Source organism: Saccostrea echinata, unplaced genomic scaffold (genome assembly GCF_033153115.1).
Source record: "Saccostrea echinata isolate AGI-Se365-2 ecotype Australia unplaced genomic scaffold, CSIRO_AGI_Sech_v1 ptg000001l, whole genome shotgun sequence".
In the NCBI taxonomy this organism is placed as follows: Eukaryota; Metazoa; Mollusca; class Bivalvia; order Ostreida; family Ostreidae; genus Saccostrea; species Saccostrea echinata.
Genome location: NW_026889750.1, coordinates 18,142,477 through 18,164,279, shown reverse-complemented (window position 1 = coordinate 18,164,279; position 21,803 = coordinate 18,142,477). Strand labels below are relative to the sequence as shown.

The following is a 21,803-nucleotide window of genomic DNA, read 5'->3' as shown; positions in this document are numbered from 1 at the left end:
TTCTTGTTTGAAATTGAAACTGGCAAAGTTTAAACTTTTTTTCTGACACAAACACACTATTCTGTCTGTAATAGTTCATCTAAGCGAAAGAAAGATAACTCCTGCGTATCATTGAATATTTGGGTTACCTACTCTTGGCAGACCTTATCGGAGCTCCTCATCACAATCTAGCCTCTGCAAAGCCAGAGGATATCCGATCATTGGCTTTGCAGAATGGCGGGAATACTTGTTTGGGGAGTTATCAGTTGAGAGTGGAACGTAGTCGTGTTTTAAACTGTCATTGATTTCAGGGACAAGTTTTGTTGACACGGTTGCAGATGAGTTGTAAAGAAGTTGGTATTCATTGTAATTCAGTTTCCAAACATGTTGACACTTATTTTTAGCGTGAATCACAGGGGCTAGGTTATATTATGACCGCAACCAGGGATTGACACTAACTTTTAAACCATAGTTGCCCGCAGGGCTAGCAATTTCTAATTTCTACTAGCCCTGGTCATGAATTAGTTGTCCAGCAGCCACTGGTTGCTGGCCGAGTCGCGAAGCGACGAGGGGGGTAGGTGCGGAAGGGGCTTTCCCCCTCTTGTGCATGCTGGTGGGGGTACGAGGGGCCTCCCCCGGTAAATTTTAAAAATAAAGATGCCAAATTCTGCATTCTGGCTACATTTTTGGGTAAAATTATATGTCACTTCATGACTGAGCAAAAGTCGTTTTATTGAAAAATTCCACATACAGTCATTTAGGGTATACCGAATTATTTTTACATTTTGAATGCAAACAGTCTGATTAAAAAGTCCGTAACTGGTTATTTAGAATTAAAGAGGAGTAAGGTATATGAAAAACCAGATCTACATTAGAAGTCCATCCTTGATACAGTCAAAAATGATAATAAAAATGTATGAAAATGAATTAAACTAATTTGATAATGTTTAGTTAAGATATCAGAAACAAAGTATTATAATTTCTGTATTTAACATGAATGTACCGGCATGCTTGTATAGATCTGTGTGAAATGTATTTCGGTGTATGATAAAAAGATCAACACTGACCAATACATGTATATACACGGGCTAATCTTTAATGGCTGTTGCTTTTTCATACTTTAGCTTTTATATTCCTTGCATTTAAAGAAAGCTACATGTAACAAAAAATTTCTGACATATTCAGCAAGTGTGCAGCGTGTGCAATTTTTTCGGTTGCGGTCATGTACACACGTGATTCGAAATAACCCAATTGTAGAGGACTACAAATGCAGTAATTATTTTTTTTTAATTTTGAGGTGTCAAAAACAATAAATGTTCATGGAAGCTTTTAAAATTGCCGTTCTATCAATCTGTCAATTCCTAATGCATCGTGTTTCACCCGCCAACAATGCTACGACATGGATGAGGAAAACCATGCAACATTTTCAACACGAATATTTCTTCAATAAGGATAATTTAATCAATTAAATTGCTAATTTTTAATTAGCACATGATGTTTATCTCTCTAATTTTTTTTGTATCTGATAAGTCTTTTGATAACTGGTTGGTTGTCACACATGTGGATGTGTCGTGCAATGTACAGCGATAAGTTAAGTTACCGAGAATCGCGAAACACGAGGTGATTCAGAAAGTAACAAAATCGGGACTTGTGCGATTTTTAAATTAATTTTTACATGCTCCGCGTTAGTGTTTGGTAATAAATTGCAATAGCCCTGCAGGACAAGCTCGAAGACATGTTTAGTAGCCCGAACTCAATTTTCAGGTGTCCCGGGCTAGCAGGCTACCAGAAGTGTCGAACCCTGGCAACTATCGTGGCCACCACTACAAAATATTAAAACATAAACATGTATTTTATAGTGTATGGTAAGAAGACAAATAGTATGATGAGCTTTTTGCATAAATGTATCAGTGCAAAGCATGGAATTCTTGAACAGCTGCTGAATACGGTGACAGTGGTGCTCACAGGTGTCCCGGGGGACCCAAGACTGCCGTAGATACCCTAAATCTCGAGCAAATCGAGAACATATAATAAAGTCTTTTTTTAAAAAAATAGAAATATAAGAACATAATAGTAATGCAAGTTTCTGGTCACAGCTAGTTTATTTTGCACCCTAATTGGAGAGTAATAATTAAGATGGCATAAAATATTATTTTAAAAAAATACTAGGGACTTGGAAGAGGTTTTAATTTACTATGAAGTGGGAAAATTCTTTGGCAGATGTTTCTAGGAGAATTATTTATCTTATAGAAACATTCCTTTTGTTAAGGTTGTTAAGCTAGAGTGATGTGTTTTAGCATTCTACCTTTCCATACAGTCAAGTGTTGGTTCACAAGTGCCCACCATAAATAACAATTGAAGTAATTCATTCCACGAATCTCTGCGTTATCATTCCCAGTGTTTTTGACCTGTTGTAAAATTTGTAACCAAAGTGCTTTGGAAATTCAAATTAAACAATATGCTGGAAATATTTGTTGCAAAAATATGCAACAAGGTTAGAAAAAAGGTGAATTTAATGGCAGTCTTTAGGAATTTACAATTGGATTGATATGTGTGAATCACCGAGTATAATCTTGATTTAACAGATTTATTGAACGTGTACAAGATTCTCGGAAAAGTGAAACAGCTAGTATATGAGAAATGGAGAGAAATGCTTCATTATATGCTCATAAAATTCAAAATTTTTACAAATATTTTGCAGTGTTGCTTCATTGAATGATTCATCATAGGGTGTTTGATAATATATAAAACCGAAGATTTTTTTGATTATATATAAAATTTGCCAATTAATTTTGGTAGCTGAAGTTATTGCATCTAGTAGATAAACTCAAAATACATTGATAGTTTTTGATAGATTTATGAATTAATACTAACTTTTATGACATGCTTTTTTTTTAAATTTAAATTGGCAAAAACTAGAATCCAAATGGAAAACAACTTTTTTTGTACAAAAATTGATTCAGTAGGAATTGTTTCTTCGAAAAGGGGTAGAAATTTACTACATATACAATTCACAAATAATCATCTTTTTTTTTCTTACTCTAAATGAATGAAAATTAAATTATAAGGAATGAATTTAATGGCTACACAATTTATATGGTATAAACTGGGTTGGAACAGTTTATGCTTTTTTATAAACCGCTTTCGCAGTTTATAAAGCGCAAACTGCCCCAACCCAGTTTATACCGTATAAACCGAGTAGCTATTGAATTAATTCCTTAATTATTAAAAACAAATAGATTCATAAAATAACTATCACCATCAGCACCGTCTTCCATCTGTCGTTTAAAAAAACTCAAGAAATTTTCAATGTGCTGGTTCAATAAAAAAAATGGTGGATGTAGACAGTTACTAAAGAGTGAAAGACTAAAAGCGGAATGGAACAGTCAATTTTGTTGAGGGGGTTGGGGGGTGGGGGCTAATGTTACGATGAAAAAAGTCAACTCAAAAGTTTTTGCGAGTCACAAAGATTTTAACTTGCAATTTGGATATTCTGATATGTGAGTTGTATCTAGTGAATTTCGAACCTTGTTATAATTTTAATGAGATTTACTTTGTTGTGTCATTTGCAGTATACCCTGCAGAACAACTGACCTGGGTCACTTGCCAGAGATTGCTGTGATTGCCAAGTGGTACATATGTAGTACAGACTAGGGATTTAAGAAATAATATGTACATGATCATACTAAGTATACCTTTAATAAAGTATTTATTCCTTCACTGAGTAAAGTAAAGATATGGGTATATTAATTACAAAGCCTACATACAGATATTTAAAAGGATAATTAATGGGTTGATTAACACTACAAGACAATTTATATAGAAACATTAAACTCAGATTTGCTAAAAATCTCATCAGTGCTCAGCGATATCAATTATGTATTTAATCTATTTACAACCTTACAGGCCCTAGTCCTAGTGGATTGTTAGACATCTCGATAGATACCATGGTTAAAGACTTGATGAAGTTAAATGCTCTATGAGGTCCCTTTATTGCTTCACATTTTTAACACTTGGTATATCTGTAATTTCAGATGGATGCCTGAGTAAGAAGTTTAAAAGATAAGCCGTCAGAGGTATTGTGTCCTGAGCCTAATCTCACGCAGGTAAGTTTACCTGCACACAACGACGTTATTGCTGGTCGTTAAGTAATCAGCCAATGGAGATTTAATATTGTTTTATTGTGGAGCTAATTTGAATCAGGAGAAAATAGCATTGGATGGTGCATGGATGACTTGAGTTGTAATATAAAAAATAATTGATATAAAACCAGGATTTATATATTTCTTTGGGAAAAAGGTAAGGTTGGTCATCTTTAAATCTAAATGTCATTGGCTGCATAAACTATTCGTACGTTTCTTCAAGGCTCTTGGTTAAACTGTGTCTTAGAAATACAGAGATAAAACAATACATCTGATTCCATACAGAAGACTTCAGTCATTATCTGGAAAATTTATTCTACCTGAATTGAAAATATGCCAGATGTATATTGGTTAAAAATGTACATGTAATCTTTATACACAATTATTAAGTTTTTAAACTTGCAAAGTTTTTTTTATCTACATGTATAATGTATGTACACAGCTTAGTTGCACTTATTCCCCATACACATCTAGAAAGAATTTACATGATAGAACACTGGTAATGCCCAATTTAAGGGACAACACTTTTTGCACATAAGATTTTTCTTACCAAGTTGTTGGAGATTCAGAGGTCCGAGAAAAATCTACATGTCTTAGAATATAATGAATATAGTAAACAACATAATACTATTAAACACCATTCCATTTTGACGGAACTAGGGTTTTTCTTATATTTCTCTTTAGCTCATTCTTAAATCCTACTTAAAATTCCTTGTCTATTTCCAGCATATGTTTGGTCTAAAGTAAAGTCTACTGAATTTATTTTTAAGTGATTTCCAAGACGTTATACATGATTGTATCATTATTGCCAACAAATATTTCACAAAATAAGCCCCTTCTAAATTTGAAAATGTCATCACACATAAATTTCCTTAATAGTTAATCATTGTCATAAGTATGGCAGATTTCAGTTTTTGTCCAAAGGTATTACTCTTTAAGTCATTTGTTAGATGTTCCTGACACTTTATAAGGACATTAAAGTGTGTTTCTGAATAAACTCCTCTAACATACGTCCGATCGAGTTCTTCAACAAATCCAATAAAAGAAATGTTGTCAAAGAGGAGATTTCAGATCAAAGATAAATTACAGGGAAGGTTTTATGCGAACTTCAGTCACAGACTTCCATATTAAAAATGTTACAGAACACACTTTATTTGCTCATTTGAATAAAAGGTTTTATAAGGAACTCTGTTCTAGAAGAAAAAAATTCTCTTTGATGTTATTTTTTTTTTTCCTTTTTGTCACATTCTATACAACTTAGAATTTAATGGCTAGAACAAGGTTTGCAATCAACAAGGGCATGGCTGTTTCACGAGATGTAAATATTTGTTAAATCTGTCTTATATGACTAATAATTTAGCAGGAGAATTGTGTTAACAGATCTTCAATTGATCATATATTATGTCCACCCTCTTTTGTTAAAGATCCACTATTCTTCTTACGCAATTCTTATTTGTCTTGCTCAACTAAGATTTTGGAGTATTGTACAAGATCTCCTAGCTAGTCTTGAGTCACAACCAGCACCTCTTTAAAAGTTCATTGGAAACACCAATGCTTTCATTCCATCAAATGGGCAATATGTACAAACCAAAGAATGAATATGTCACTTCCTTGTCAAAATTTTTTTGGGAAGTTTTAAGTGCATTGGGGTATATAGGTTTATGTTTTCACATGTTATATTAATTTTATAAGAGTAACCTGGATTACAGACATGCATGTACATCAAGTGGTTGTGATTTCAGTTTTGGTCTAAATGAAATCCAGAAAAAGTTTTCAATCGCAAACTCGTAAGTTGAGCCAAAATGTACATTTAATGGATCCCTTTATATCAAGTTTTCTAATTCAGTGGGATTTTTTGGGAGTCTTTGAAGAATACCCAAGACAACTGATGAAAATTCAGGTGTATCTTGTAGATGAAAATATCTTCATGAAAGAAATTTAAATTAAACGTATTCAGAATTCATTTGTGGAATTTATAAGCACCATTTATTGGTCTTTTGTTCAGTCAGGGGTTAAAAGATGTGTTTTGATCCTTTCCCCTTAAAATTGATAGAAAGTGACCAAGGATAAAGACATTGGAGGTTGAATTAAGCATTACTGTGCAAAAACCATGGACATTAAAACCCAATCTCAGATGTTGGTTTAACTGATAAATTTAAGAACATGTAAACGTACAGTCATTGAAATCAAAATTGAGATTGATAAACTTGTCAATTTGATAATTATTAAGTGATTTCCAGCAACCGAGTTTTAATTCTCTCTCTCTCTCTCTCTCTCTCTCTCTCTCTCTCTCTCTCTCTCTCTCAGATTTGAATTTAAAAAACAAGGAGATATGTAAAATTCTCAAAGTACAGGTAGACAAGTATGAAATTTAAGTTGAATTTCTGACAGTTTTTTTTTTTTTTTAGTAAATGAAAATTATGTATTTTTGTACTAGATTTAAATATTGAATTTTTATTTATAATTTTTTGTTGGCTTTTAAAGTATTTTAATCAAGCATGCACTTCTTTGAATGATTTTTTAAAAATATGCCTAAAATTGGATGAACTTGTGAAATAATCCAAACAAGATTTAACAGAACAGTTGTATTGTTTGCATAGAAAATAAACTGAGAAAAAGAAAACCCAAGATGACTTGCCAAATATTAAACTGTTTTTTAGATTTGAATAGTGCAAGATTTAACAGGTGTCAAATGCTCTCTTTAATGAACATTTTGACACTCATTTTTTTTTCTAAACACTGCACATTAAAAGTTTTAAAAAGTGTAATGATCAAAAAAAAAATTCTACATAAAAATAAAAGTGCAAAATTTTGATGCAGTTAAATATTTCAAAGGGAATTCAAGCAATATAGAACAACTTTTACGATTTCTTATTTAAGTGTCGATCGGAATACAACTAGGTCCGGCTTATCTTTTGAAACAAGCTATACAAATCTGAGAATTGTTGGGAATTAAATATTCACAATAAGAATTTATACAGTTTAAAAAGCTTAGCCATGTTTATCTTTTATCAAGAATATGTATGCAGCAGAGTTGTTTTATTAAATGATAATGCCTAAATCCCCTGCGTTGAATTGTTCGAGTTCTGGTGGTTCTGATTTTGTACTTAAGAAGGAGTTGAATGTTTTTAAAAGTCAAATGTTATCACAAATAGGGAAGAAAAATTATTGATCTAACATTCAACGGACTTGTTTTAAGTAAATAACCGGTAGATTATTTTCCCAGCATGTTTTTAAATTGCAAGGAAAAATATTTATCCCTTAAATGTAAGGCAACTTTCTGTGTTACTTTTTTTGGTTTCCTTCAGTCCTGGTAGATCAATGAGACAATGTTTGATCGTCAAGTTACTGAACAAGTTAGAAGAAGAGTTTGTCTGATTGGGTTACAAATTCCTTGTTAAAATACCAGAATAACCAAAGACTGCATGTCATCAAATGAGATAAATTGATTTAAATTTGATTTTTTTCGTCTTTCCTCAAAGTGTCAATGAGGTGAAGAGAACACACAGTCATTGTTTAGACTGCAGGACTGGGGACTTTAACCACGGCTACAAATCAGAAATGGGGAAATAGTTTGGGAGTCAATATAGACAGATACTTGTCGATAATAAGCCGTACATATGTATATGGGAGACATGTTGCCCTTTGACAGCGTAAAGATATTAATTATCAGTTTTCTACTGTCCATTGTATATAATCCCCACAGATGTGTCCTCAACCAAAAAAAGTCTTAAAAATTTTAGTGTACAGGATCTGAAGCCCAAAATTTTCTTGTACTCGTATTTGTAGATCAGTTAATGTTCAGATTTCAAAGTTCTCAAGAATTGTTACACCATCTTTGACCAAACATAGCAGCATGAATAAGTTAAGCTATTCTGTATAGATGAGGGACAATTTCTAATTCCAAGGGAAAATGATTTAATTAAGAATTTGAAAAAAAAAAAAAAAAATTAAGGTACAATTGTACATTATTACTACAACTGTAATATGATTCAAAGTTTAGAGTAGACATGACAAAACTTGATTGAGAGATAGCAAATGACTTCTAAGCATCAATCCTTGATTCCCCTTCCCCCTCTCCCCCAATCTTTCCAAGGGATGGGGAAATAATTCGATTTAATCAATCCAAGATTGTTTATCATTACATTCCCTTGGGCCATGAATGGGGAAAAACAATTTAATTAACATATAGAAATAACTTAAAGGCTTTACTTGTTATTATGGGCATTCACACATTTTGGTTCCACAGCTTGTTTAGATCATCAAGTACGGTATATGCAGTAAAGTCAAGCTTTAAGCAAAGCCTATATAATCACAATAGATTCAGACAAGGACCATAATATCAATGGATCTAAAACTTTGTTGAAAGAAAAGAGTGACTCAGGTAAGAGTTCTGATCCAAGAACCTATAGTTATTCAACAATCATAAAAAAAAAATTATATTGATATTTTGAAGTTTGATTGAAAATTGAATGGATTTTTTATAGTCATTTATGAAGCAATGTTACTGATGGCCATGCTGCCTTAATATGAGGTCCATCTAATGGTGACAGACTACTAGACTTCTATTAGCTTACACACACAGTCACATTTATGTTCTTAAGGATTCTTCATCATTCTTCTTCATTCAAAGAGTGCTTTAAATGTTCATATATCAGCTGTGGATTTTGTCATGTTAAGAAAAGACCAGACCATAGGCACCAGCATGCAGTCTTTAATATTATCGATATTTAATATCAGGAATTATTAACCCATTCATCAGATATTCATCGTTTGGCTTTGTCATCGTTTAGAAAGTACTGTAATTAGTTTTCCTAAGAACTTGACATTTATTAATTCAATTTTTTTTATAATTAACTCACTGGACTGTAAATTTAGAATCATGGTCCATTGCCACAGATTTGTAGAATCTGAGATGCAGTTCATTGTGTTTAAAGGGATCAGGAACTTTAATGAGTATATTGAACTGCATGGTGTCTTGATTATCAAAACTGAGGATCAGTATTATGAATTCATAATTACCCAGCCTAACCATTTGATCTGCATAAATCAGTCTAAACTAGGTTCAGAAAAACATTTCATATAATTATTGAGTCTAACATAGAAATAAATCTTGGTAGAATTTAGTTGGCAGTATTTAAATGTGCAAATTTGCATCTTGGAGATATGATCATATTGATAATCTTTAATAGTGGTGCAGTTTATTATCCATAAGTTTTAGCATAAAACTTCTGCATATAACAGACCATTTAAATAAACCTCTGAGACTCGTAAAAAAGAAAATGTGTGAGTGTATGTATACTTCCATGTGGTTCAGTCCTCAGATGGTTTTTTTTATGTGAAAAGTTTGTAATATGCTGTAGATGTTGCTAGCATCAGGATTTTATTATGCTGGTCTTTCGGGAAGGCTTTGTTCCATACAGAGGTCCTGTGCAACATCAATTAAGGATCAGTCCATGAAGCTTTCAGATCAACACTTACATTATTGTGCTTGAACTTCTTGCTCCCAACTCTTTCGAAGGAGTCCAGGCCAAATTATTTAAATTTGTCTCCCTTCTGTTTCATTGTCAGTTCTGATCACATTTTATTCCTCTTGTTTCAAATTCCACCACTTTTTTTTTTCCATTTTTTAGTTTTTGTTTGTTTGTTTGTTTGTTTGTTTTTTTGCCATTCATCTTTTTTTCTTACTCTCATTTTTGCATTGTGTAGAGGGATGGGGGTACCTGTCTTCCCCGACTTCAGACCAGCATCCAAATGATGAATTAGAGTTAAGGAAGGAGTTTAATAACCTGCAGAACTTCTAAGTTGTAATTAAAGAAATATGTTCAGTGTTTTAATAAATCTGTGATTTATTTTACTAAAATACACACCACATCAACTAAAAGGCATACAGTTTATTTATATATATAAATCATAAATGTTGGTAGTTATGATTAACCTCAGCACTTGCGTGATTACATTAGATCATCTTGTGCTTTTGCCAATAAACTGTCAAAACAATATTTTGAAATGTGAAATTGTTTAGATCATTAGACATTTGGTCATATATGTTGACCTGAAAATCACCAATAGAGATATACAAGTCAAGCAACTAGGGTACTTGACATACAAAATTGAAAGGCTTTAACTCTCTTGATTTCTTTGAAAGTTGCTAAAAATGTATGAAGTTTGGAATATCAGTTACTTTGAACAGGTCCATAAAGGTTAATCAATAGGGTAATTTAATGGAAAGGAAAACAAGCAGGCCTGGTCGTAATTGATATTGTTATAGTCCGTAACCTTGCATGGCTATTTTGGTCACAGATATTGCTGCAGAACCTAAAATAGAACAAGTTTTCTTTAATAAAAAGTTAGTGACTACATATTTACCTGAAATGAACTAGCTGCACCATGACAAATCAAATTACTATCTTAAAGTTTTTTTTAGTTCCGTGAATAAATGCATGAATTTAGTTTGTGTTATTTGAAGCAAGGGATTCTCTGTATTATCATTTTTGATTTAACTAAAAAAATTTCATGTTCTATAGATTTAAGATTGCCTTTTTAGCTCACCTGAGCCAAAGGCTCAAGTGAGCTTTTCTGATCACATTTTGTCCTGTGTCTAGCTGTCTGTCCATCTGTCTGTCTGTCATTTAGCCAAAAAAGTTGAAACTTGTGTGAAACCATGCTCAGGTAGTGTAGATCCAAATTTCTTCAAATCATGAACCCTGGTGCTAGGGAGGAGCCACAATGGGCCAGTTTTACATATATAGAATTACATAGGGAAAATCTTTGAAAATCTTCTTCTCTAGAACAGCAAAGCCTTGATAGGTCATATTTATATTATGGAAGCATTCTCAGGTAGTATAGATTCAGGTTTGTTCAAATCATGAACACCCCCCCCCCCCCCCCCCAACCCCCTTCCTTAGACCACTTTTATGTTTAAACTTTTCAATAATGACTAATTTCTGCTTTTTCCTAGCCAAAGTGCTCAGGTGAGTGATGTGGTCGATAGGCCTCTCGTTTAATAAGGGCCATGCTTTGTGACAACTGTATAGTTATTGGTCTGTCTATGATATCCATCTTTCGGTACTGTGTTACTTTTTAGGAGCATATTTATTTCCCTCGCCCTTCACCCTATCTGACTCATACTTCACCCATTGGTAATGGTTATGCAGTTGGTGATCTTGATGCAAGGTTCTTGGTACATGTACATGTAAAAGAGGCAAATCAGATCTCTGTATAAAATCCTCGTTTAGGCATATTTTCTCTCCCCTTAATCCAGTCCAACTTTTACTTCACCAACAGAGTGAACTATTTTAAAGTGTTGGCAGTGACATTGAGGCAAGTTTTATCATAGGTAAATGTTGAAGCAGATCTTCTTACATATATCAATTCTTGTTTGGAGAATGTACATGTATTTCTACCCCTGGACAAGTTTGGCTCGCATTTCCACCCATAGAACATGTTGGATGAAGAGTTGTGCTCTAGCTGTTTGAATATGCTTAAAGGTCAACATCAAAAATTTTGTGTATTATTATTTGATTATTATTTTCAGCCACATAATTCAGGCAATCATTAATGGAATCTCTCTCTCTCTCTCTCTCTCTCTCTCTCTCTCTCTCTCTCTCTACTTTTTAAAAAAAAAACAGGTAGCATTGAGAAAACTTTTATAAATGTAAAGAGTTCTCTCCTATTGTAGTCCTTAGTTTTTACAAGTTCTTTTACCCTTATGTCCTGTACATTGACTAAAAGCTGCCCATTGAGATGGTCACAAACTCTGTGACATCTATAATATAGTTTGTCTGATTTTCCATTATGTTAACTAGGGGCATATATTAATTATAACTTATGCAAGGTATGCATAAACTAAAAATCATATTTAATAAAAGATCAGAAAATTTTTTCAGGTCAAGGTCATAATTTAAGGTCAGAGGACACTTGAATTAATATGCTTACTTAATAATGGGGACATATTCCTCAAACTGTGCAATTTCATTGTCTATGATTCAGCAAATTTATAGATAACTACATTAAAATCGTCCTTAAACTTTCATTATATATTCAACTCTTTGTACTGCATAGCTTCCAGACAAAATTCCAAGGGCAGTTTTCAGATGCCTTATAATGCTGAATTATTGAATAAATATTGATGTTTGATCTATGATTGTTATTCACCATACATAATAACACCTGATTTCAAAGTCAACATCGATATAAAAGTTTAATCCAATATCTATATATGAATATTCCTGTGTTCTCCCGATGGCTTTTTAAAGTTGACAGATAGCTATACGAAGCAATCCCAGTGCACTTAGACCGAACACTTCAAACAAGATCGTTTGTTTACCCTTAGTCGAATCTAGTAACTGTTTGATAGAGGAAGGTGCCATTGTCAACCCAAAACGGCAGTCTCTTTACCGAGCAAACAATACATGCGATTTTTAAACAGCAGTAATCAGCCGGTGTAATTGTATGTCTATTTGCGGGGTTCCTGATTACATTTGCTGAATGAAGGTGAAAATATTCAGGATTGGACAATCAGTGTTTAAGCCTTTATGTCAGTATTGTTTCAAGATATATTGTGAAGAGGAGGGAATAAATTACTTACTGGGGCCCGGTACTATATTGATTACTTCAGGAAATTGACACAATGTGAAATATATATGCTTAGGAGCAAACTTATATGTACTGTAAGTATTATTATTGAATTTATTGTTGGGTTTTTGTACCATTATAAATATCACTGTCAGTGTGTTGTTAAGTAATGTTGATTAAGTGTGGCTTTAGTATAGTGAATTTTTCTGAATTTTAATTTTTCTTACTTAAAAAAAACATAATGTTTAGTGGAATTTTTATTATACATTACCCGTACCGGTAATAATTTGAACTAATATATATATACTTAAATACCTTAAAAGTTAAAGTAAGATTTGATCAAGATAATTGATAATTAAAATTTTCTATCCTCTTAAAATATGACTAATGATAAACATTACATAATGGGGGGAGGGAGAGATGCACCACAGGCTTATAGGTTTTCTGTAGAAATTCATTTTAAATTTTTTCATTTTTGTTTTTAAATCTCCAGTACTGATTAAAAAAATCCATAACTCTTTTTGAAATATTTTCTCTCCATTTGATGTTGCCGACTAATGTGATTTTTAATGAGCAAAAAGTTAACCTTAATTGACACAATGTTCATTGATTTTGTCTTGTGTGTAAAATATTTCTTTTTTTCTTTCTTTCTTTTTTTTTTTTTTTTTTTTTGCTTTATGGAATGACATGTACATTTAAAGCAGAACATGTTGAATAATTGTCTCAGTCTGTTTGTCTTTTGATAAGCCGCAAACAAATTCTTCACAATTTTGTCTGCATTCTGAATAGCAGGTACCACGATCAGTTTCAGTGAAATTGATTTCCAATGTCCTGCATCTAGAAAAAGCTCTTTGTAAGTTCAAAAGGTACCCTTTCTTCTATCAAGAATATGGAGATTCTCCTCTAGCTTATAAAGAGAGCCATTATTGATTCCTCTGCCTCTACTCAAGGGAAATGATGAAGTGAAGTCAAGGAGTAGAAAGCGGAAAATGCTCAGGGATCGTATTAATTGATATTAAATGATTAGTTTTATAGGTATTATGTCAACAGAATGGGTTGAGATGGTATTTCCGAATCCAGCAAAATTGTCCTCTACTCTGGGAGATTATGGAGGTGTAGATAAAATGTCTGCTTTCTAATTTCAGCAGTCTTTCACTAAGAAATTATCGCAAGTAAGAAAGTGATATCGTCATAGTGAGGTTTATTTCAAGGTCATTCTCTAAACAGCCATCTTTTTGGGATAAATTATTTTTAAAAGCAATTTTATTTAGAAGTGGTCAAATAGTCAGGGTGACAGTCTGTATAATTGCTTATTTCATGCAAAAGATACATTTTGAAATGCAAGTTTTAATGAAATCTGTTAAATACTTTCATATTCCACTTTTAAATCACTGTAAACACTTGCCCTTGAGGGAGTAACCATAGAAGAGCATAATTTAATACACACTCCATTCTTTCAAAAAATTCAAGTATTGTCACCAAGTCATTGTTTGAGGTTCCTCCTCTCCCCCCCCCCCCCCCTTCCCACTACTCTTCATTTTGTATGTAAATGTGGACAGCAGGTGGATAGGGCTTTATTCGAAAGAAAAAAAGTAAAATATGTTAGAAGAAGCAATGTTAAGGGTATATATTTCTGTATTACAGAAACGTTTCTGAAAAAGTTTCAAATATTTTAAGTCCTTGGTTGCTCTGCTAATGTTTTAATGGCAAACAGACAAAGATTTTGCTTACATCATCACATCTATAATCAAAAGATTTTGTCAACAAGCTATGCTGTCATTAAATGCTTGTATCTTTTCATATTCTGCTACACCTTTTCAATACAATGACGTATTGTTTCAATAATAACTAATATTTTAACCCGTAAAGCTACAATTGGTTGTGCGTTGCTCAAGATTTCAGTGTTTGATATTGGTTCCACCATTACTACAGGGTCTGTATTGTGACCTTTGGCAAAGAAAAATTTTTTTTGTTGCAATTGGTATATATTATCATTGCAGTAAAGGTTTTTATTAACCATTTCTTTGGGCTGTTGTGTTTGTCAGTATTGGAGTTTTTCAAATGAAATAATGTACACTTTGGCATTTAAATTGTTGGTTGAAAAATAACATGTTCAGTGTAATTCTTCAACATAAATGTATGTTTAGCAACACCAAACGGCAGGCTTTGAGGCCATATTTTGAGGTGGTTACTAGGGCTTTTGAAAAATTCTAACCATGGGCTACTTTTGCTGTACAGAAAGTCATTTATTTATCGGTTGATGTGGAGCACCTAACCGCCAAAACATTTGACATTTTTACCTTTAATTGAATTGATTCTTGTTACTTTGAAAGATTCTCTGTATATTAAATGTAACTTGATTATACATAATGAAGGGATTCATTTTCAGAAATGCATTTAAGGTAACTCAAATTTCAGGGAGATAAAACCTGTTGATTGTATGAAGAAATAGATATAATTAACATCTTTTTTCAAAGTCAAACGTAATGTCTGCACGGCACCAGGCAATCCTATGTTAGCCTTTGAGCCTGTCTGGCTCATCTGTTAAAAAACAGGGTGCAGTGGGGAGGAAAAATGATACCAAACTGTAATTAATCAGTAAATTACTAACAAAATAAATCAAGTTCCATTTTTCTTGCTTAATAAGTTCTTTCATCTCTTTCAGTCACCCTCAAGCTTCATAAGAATTTGTCTCGGATACATATTAAATTGATAAAATGTGTGTCTGTCATAAACACACCTGAACGAAGTTGGGGGGGAAGCTTATGTAATACCCTCGACGTCAGGATCCCAGGTTAAATTTTTTTTAGAAGATTTCTTTTCAAGTACTTCTATGCCCTATATTATTCAGAGATGCATAGAGGATGCTTCTAGTATGTTTCATTGTACCAGTGAAGGTTTCAGATGTTGCAATTTCAGCTAAAGAATGACCAGATTAATGTTTTTGGAGCAGGTTAAAAGTTTTGGAGCAGGTATCATTTACAAGTAACTATAATCCCTATATTGACCAAACTTGCATGGATGATACATCTAAGGATGCACACTACCAGGCTTGCTTCGGATGCTGGATCTGATCTACATTTTCTGGATGAGTGACCAGGTTAAATTTTTTGGAGCAGATCTTATTTCCAAGCAACTAAGTCCTGTGTTGATCAAACTTGCATGGATGATACATCTAAGGATGCACACTACTGGACTTGCTTCAGATGCTGGATCTGACCTACATTTTCCGGATGAGTGACCAGGTTAAAGTTTTTAGAGCAGGTCCATTACCAAGAATCTATATAGCCTGTCTGAACCAAACTTGCGTGGATGATGCATCAAGGGAGGAACACTCTCAAACTTGCTTCAAATGCTGGATTTGACTTACATTTTCTGGATGAGTGACTAGTTTAAAGTTTTTAGATAAGTCCATTCCCAAGTAACTGCAAGCCCTATTAGACCAAATTGGCATAAATGTTCCATCTATGGATGCAGTCACTACTAGATTATTAGTTTAGTGTGGGACTTTGCCTTAAAATTAATTAAAGACAGCAATCGTTGATGTAAGCTTTGTAATCTCAGATTGCCTGTGTTTTAAAGATGGCCTAATAAGAAAATGCTTTAAATGAAGGATATGGAATAGATATAACTTCCTTATAACAGATCTAGAGGTTTCTTTATATCCAATTTCATTACAAGCCAGCTTTACTGTATTAATCCAAAGTTAAATAAGGATATAATTTATAAGAATTTCCTATAGAAGGGCTTATAGTCAGGAATAATAAATTCCGTAAAAAACGTTCCTATGTTAGACGTCAAGATCTTGTTCAGCTTATGAACAGTACATTAAATTCATCTGTGTGTTGTTAATCAATCATTTTTGAAAACAGTTCATACTGATATAACTTGATATATTACCTCGATCACTTTAAGTGAGCTTAATTAAACTATGTTGATAGCTTAATCATATGTCTAGTGATAAATGAAATGAATTAAGAATTGTTATATAAGAGGAGACTAACATATAGATTGTTTGCGTATTATTGGGTAACTAGTCTAGTAATTTGCTAAAATATAGTTCAACTAATTTTCTGCCATCGTTAGCTTTTAAAATGGGTTCATATCTTCAAAATCTGTTAGCATTTAATTATGTACTTAGTTACCAGTGGGCTATTGGATTCCGCCAATATGCATCATATTCATATTTCTTTGTGCTTGGCATTTACCGAATATGAAAGAAATTATATAAGGTTGTTAAGTGTGGTCTTGCATTGAAACTTATTTGTTAAAAAAAAAAAATTGCCTCTACTTATTCAAAATTGTGAGGGGACCAAGGTCATTACGCCTATCTTAAGTGTTCCTAATTTTAAAGGGATTTTGATAATGGTCATCATAGGACATAATCTGTTGTACAATTAAATCTTATCTGGGGCCATTTTACATATGACTTTAAAAGATTGATACTCAGATAAATTTTGTCTACATGTATTTAAGTGGATGACCACCAGGCCATTTTGAGATTTAATATGAAAAGCCTTATAAATATTCAACTGACATAAATCAGGGGGTTAATAATGATAAATAGCCAGTGAAGTGGATGTTACACGGGGTGGCATGTACTTAATATCTCTGAGATTGAATTCCTTACTGGCATTCTACATACATGAGACATTTTTGTGTCACCTTTTAACATAAACAAAGTGTACACATGGTATTGGAATTTTTTGTTTGTTGGTTTGTATGGAGACGTAAACAATTGTTACAGTAACTACACTCAGTGACTGATACTATTACATGTAGTTTTCATCTAAGTTTTCCCAAGTACCAAGAACATCTTTTTTTTTTGCATTATATCTCAATATACATGAATGCCAGGGCTTTCAAAAATCAGATTGGTCATTTTTTTCTTTCCCCTCAAAATTTCTTCTTTTATAAGAATTTGAGTTCAACTGGTATACTTACCATAAATCAGCAATTTCAAAGTCTAGCTGTGATGATTTAACATTAACATAAAATGGCCACATTTCAGAAAGGAATCGGTCATTATTCGGGATTTTCTTGCCTTCAATAACATAATGATGTACATGCTCAGAATCAAATTATACATCATATCTTGAATAATAATCTCTGGAAATAGCAACATTGTCACTCCATCTCGCACTTGACAGCAGTGGCAAACGTTTACTTTCATTTGCTAATTTCTGTAGACTATATGAAAAATCGTGTCATTCCTGTTTTCAAGTTGCATGTATTCATCCAGTGTGGCTAAAACTGGTTTGGAGATGATGAAACTTGAATGTTGCTTGATAATTGAATTCTTTGAAAATGAGTCAAAATTTTGTTTGATATCATTTAAAATCTTGTGGAAGCATTCGTTGGACAAATTTTATAAACATTTTTTTTCTTTGTTGAAAGTTCTGATTGTTGATTATTCACTTTTATTGGTAAAATTTATTATTAATAATTAATTTACATTATGAGAAATATTTTTAAAAATCAGAAGAAAGAATAATATACATTAAATCTTGTTTATTATGAACAAGCTAGGATATTTGGCAAGTATATGGATAAAACAAAGTTTAATTTTATTGGGATCCCCAGAAAAAGACCCCTCACTGCTCAATGGCCCTGAGTGCCGAGCATAGGTCAAATTTTGCAGCTCTCCACTGGCAAGTGGTGGTGTATCCATATGAGTGAAATTTTCTCTAGAGGGATGTTAAACAACACACAAACAAACAAGTTTTTTTTTATTTAGTATTACTCTGAACATATTCCACAGTCATACATGAAGGAAAATATGTATATTCTGAATTCCTTATATATACTTTAACTAGTTATATGGATATAGCAAATTATGGATATAGCTAAGTAAATTCACAGGTTCCTTTTACTTTGTAATAACCAAGTTTTACTGTAAACCCAAAAGAGCAGAGGTTTATCATCTGTTTTCATAACCTTTGGAGAAAATTCGCCATCAGTTTATCCATTATTTTATCTCCACTAGAAATTGTTCATTCTTTTATGTTGGATTATTCTCATTTTCTTGTCCAAAAGTAACTTTTTCATCTTTCAACCTTGGCTTATGATTGCATGTGTGCATTTGCATGTGTCATCATACCACAATGTGTTGCATACTTTCATGAACTGCAGATCTTTCATTTTGAAGACAAATTACTTTTTTTTTTCTTTTTTTTTTTTTTTGGACAAGAAGGCATTTTCAGGTTAAAAAATTCTAATTGCTGTACTAAGGGTCGTGATTTTTGGGATGTGCATGTGGCATCACTATAGAATATGTCTTGACCCAGAAATAAACTTGATTTTTGACCTTGGCGTCAAGGTAATTGTGTTTTTGGCAAGTAGATGTGTTTAGAAAAAAGCTTCTTTTTTTTTTTATCTTATCATCCAAAATAATGTTATTTAGTGTATGGACGAGTCATCATAAGGTGATATACTAGTATCAGGACACACAAATGATCTTTGACCTCAATTTTAAAGTTAGGAAAATTGATCAATTAAGACATAGTTTCTTATCTTTACTCCAAGTGTATGATTTTTTGTGCATATGATGGTTTATGCTTGTCACCATAGAAGAATCATCTTTGATGACATCTTTATGACCATAACCTTTAAAATAAGTTAAAAAGACATGCTTTAGCATACTTAACAATATTTCTAGCTGATATTGATACTGATGGTGCTGTATTCTCCAGTCTTTGAGAAATGTTTGCATGTGTCAGAATTGTCTAGTTAATTTCAATCATTTTATTTTTACTCTACAACATACTCTGTTTAATGCAACAAATCCTGGGTCTAGTTTACTGTATGACATTGTGAGATAAAATTAGTGCCTCAAGTGTTTGTCAGAAGGAAAAACCCTAATACCCTTACAAGCTTGGACGAGGTGTGAATTAAATGCTTCTAAATTGGAAGCTCATCGACCAGGTACAATAGTGATAAATTAATAGCATCTGACATTGAGGGATCTCCTGGTCTTTGATGCAATTATTTATAGTCCTCCTTGTCTTTTGGAGGAGACAACCTTAAGAAGGAGGAGTAAAAGTGCAGCTGACTGGCTTCTAAGTTCATCTCTTCCTTTTGTTATTGCTCTCTCACACAAGGTAAACACAGATATATTGTGTAGACATTATGAATGGTAAGTACAGATAGACTCTGGGAGTGGGAGCTTCTGTGAATGTTAAAGTGGCAAGTTTCTTTCATTTGAAGTTTTTATGAAAAATATTTATGCCAATATTTGAGATATGTTTATAAACTTTTGGTGGATTTATAAGAATTGGTCCATGGATTGATGAGGTATCTCCTTCCATCTACAGAGCTGTTTACTACATGTATAATGATCACAGAAATTTTGTATTTATCCCGGATTTAAGTTTCAAAGTATGCTTATGTGTTATATGCTCCAAATTTTAATTTTTTTTCTGTGTTGTATTAATGCTTACACACTGATGAGGACACTTATTTATATATTACGAAGTGTCATTTATGTATTGTGCATGCTAACAAACAGATAATAATGTAACAAAAAAGTTTTAAACATTACTACATGTAAATGTACATAAGAAAATTAAAGCCAAGGTATTGCCAACATAAAATTGTGGATGAAAAGCTTAAATTAAAGACAGAAACCATTTTAATTACTGAAATCTACAGAACGGGGTAAACACTTCAGCATCTAATTTATTTTGGCAACTTTTTTATGTCCCCTTTTGCACCAGTTATATCAATCAGGGAATCTGACAGTAGGCCAAATGTTCACTCAGTATCTTGAGAACCCTTTGCTTGACAGACATCAAACATCATATATGCTGATACCTCTAAGAAGAAAATGACCCCTGTTAATTTTGAGGTCAAAAGGTCAAAGGTCACACTACTCTGGCATAGGAAGATATTGTCCCCTGAAATCCCTTAAAAAATAGATGTACCCTTTAATTTTGAGGTCAAGGTCAAACTGGCTGTAAGATATTGCTTGGTCAATGTCTTTAGAACTCTTTTGGCCTGAGAGAGATAAAACTTAGTATTTTGGTTGCCCCTGTAGATAACTAATATTTTTTACTTTCATTATAGACATTCTAAATTTAAAGTAGGGAGGGAGGGGGTAATTTATGACTGCATGATTTATGACTGCATTTCAAAATTTCGTTTTACCAACTATTGAATTGTTTGCAATCTACATATACCATCTTGTTTTTTATGCATATGCTTAACACTGGCCAAGAATTTTGCAAAGCTACAGCCATTGAAATCCAATTTCTGCTTTATAGTTTCTTGAAGTCGGTAAAACTTAAGGTTAGCAAAGAAAATCAACTTCTGTGGATAAGAACATTTTACCAGAGCAGCAATACATGTACAGCCATTTGTATTGAACAAGACTTTACCAAACTCATGGACTCAGATGTCTTCAATTGTTGTTTTAATATGGGTAGGGAAGAAGTTAAATGTTCCCCTACCCCAACCCCACACAAATCCTTTGGCACATTTTAATATTCATATGTAAGGGCACATCCAGTGATCACTTTCAACTCCTCTTTCTCAATATTCCTATATGCTTAAAAGGACAATACAGTAAATTAGGTGAGGGGAGGTGGGGTTCCTCCCTTTCTGATTGCAAAATGTAAAAGATGGGGATGTCAATTTATCAGGTGTTTCTGGTCTATTTAGACTATTTAAGGGAACTTTTATCAGGAGCTAGTCTGTCTGGTGTTGAGCATGAAACAACATTCATCAATTTTAATGGGGAGGGAATCGAAGATAAGGTTCCTCCCTGCTGAGAAATTTTCAATTGTTCCTGTGTCAAGCCGCAAGACCTTGTCACCACAATTAAAGAGTTACAGATATGTCAATGCCTATCGATACTTTCACTGTGTGGCTCATTGATACCCCAGTCTGAGTGGATCTATTAATAGCTGTGAGAGAGAGGGTACCACCCGGCTACTGCCCCCACGTAAAGAATTGAATAAAGAATCGCAAATATAATGATTAGCTAAGAGTTTTTGTTGTAAGGAATTCAAAGAGCTGCAGATACTTTGGTCTTAAATATATATACCTAGATATTCAGACAGATATTAAATCCTCTAGCAGGCAATCAAGGAATTATATAAGCACAAT

The 21,803-nt window shown here is 32.9% G+C and overlaps 1 protein-coding gene across 7 annotated transcripts in view; it reads left to right on the top strand.

The window, feature by feature from the left end:
* The first annotated feature begins 3,973 nt into the window (after nucleotides 1-3,973).
* LOC133186441 (cytosolic carboxypeptidase 2-like) overlaps nucleotides 3,974-21,803 on the top strand; it is a 73,594-nt gene continuing 55,764 nt past the window's right edge. For all 7 annotated transcript variants that reach the window (XM_061321708.1, XM_061321703.1, XM_061321693.1 and 4 more), the window contains exon 1: nucleotides 3,974-4,085. The gene's annotated coding sequence lies outside the window, so the exon portion shown is untranslated. The remainder of the gene's footprint in view (nucleotides 4,086-21,803) is intronic.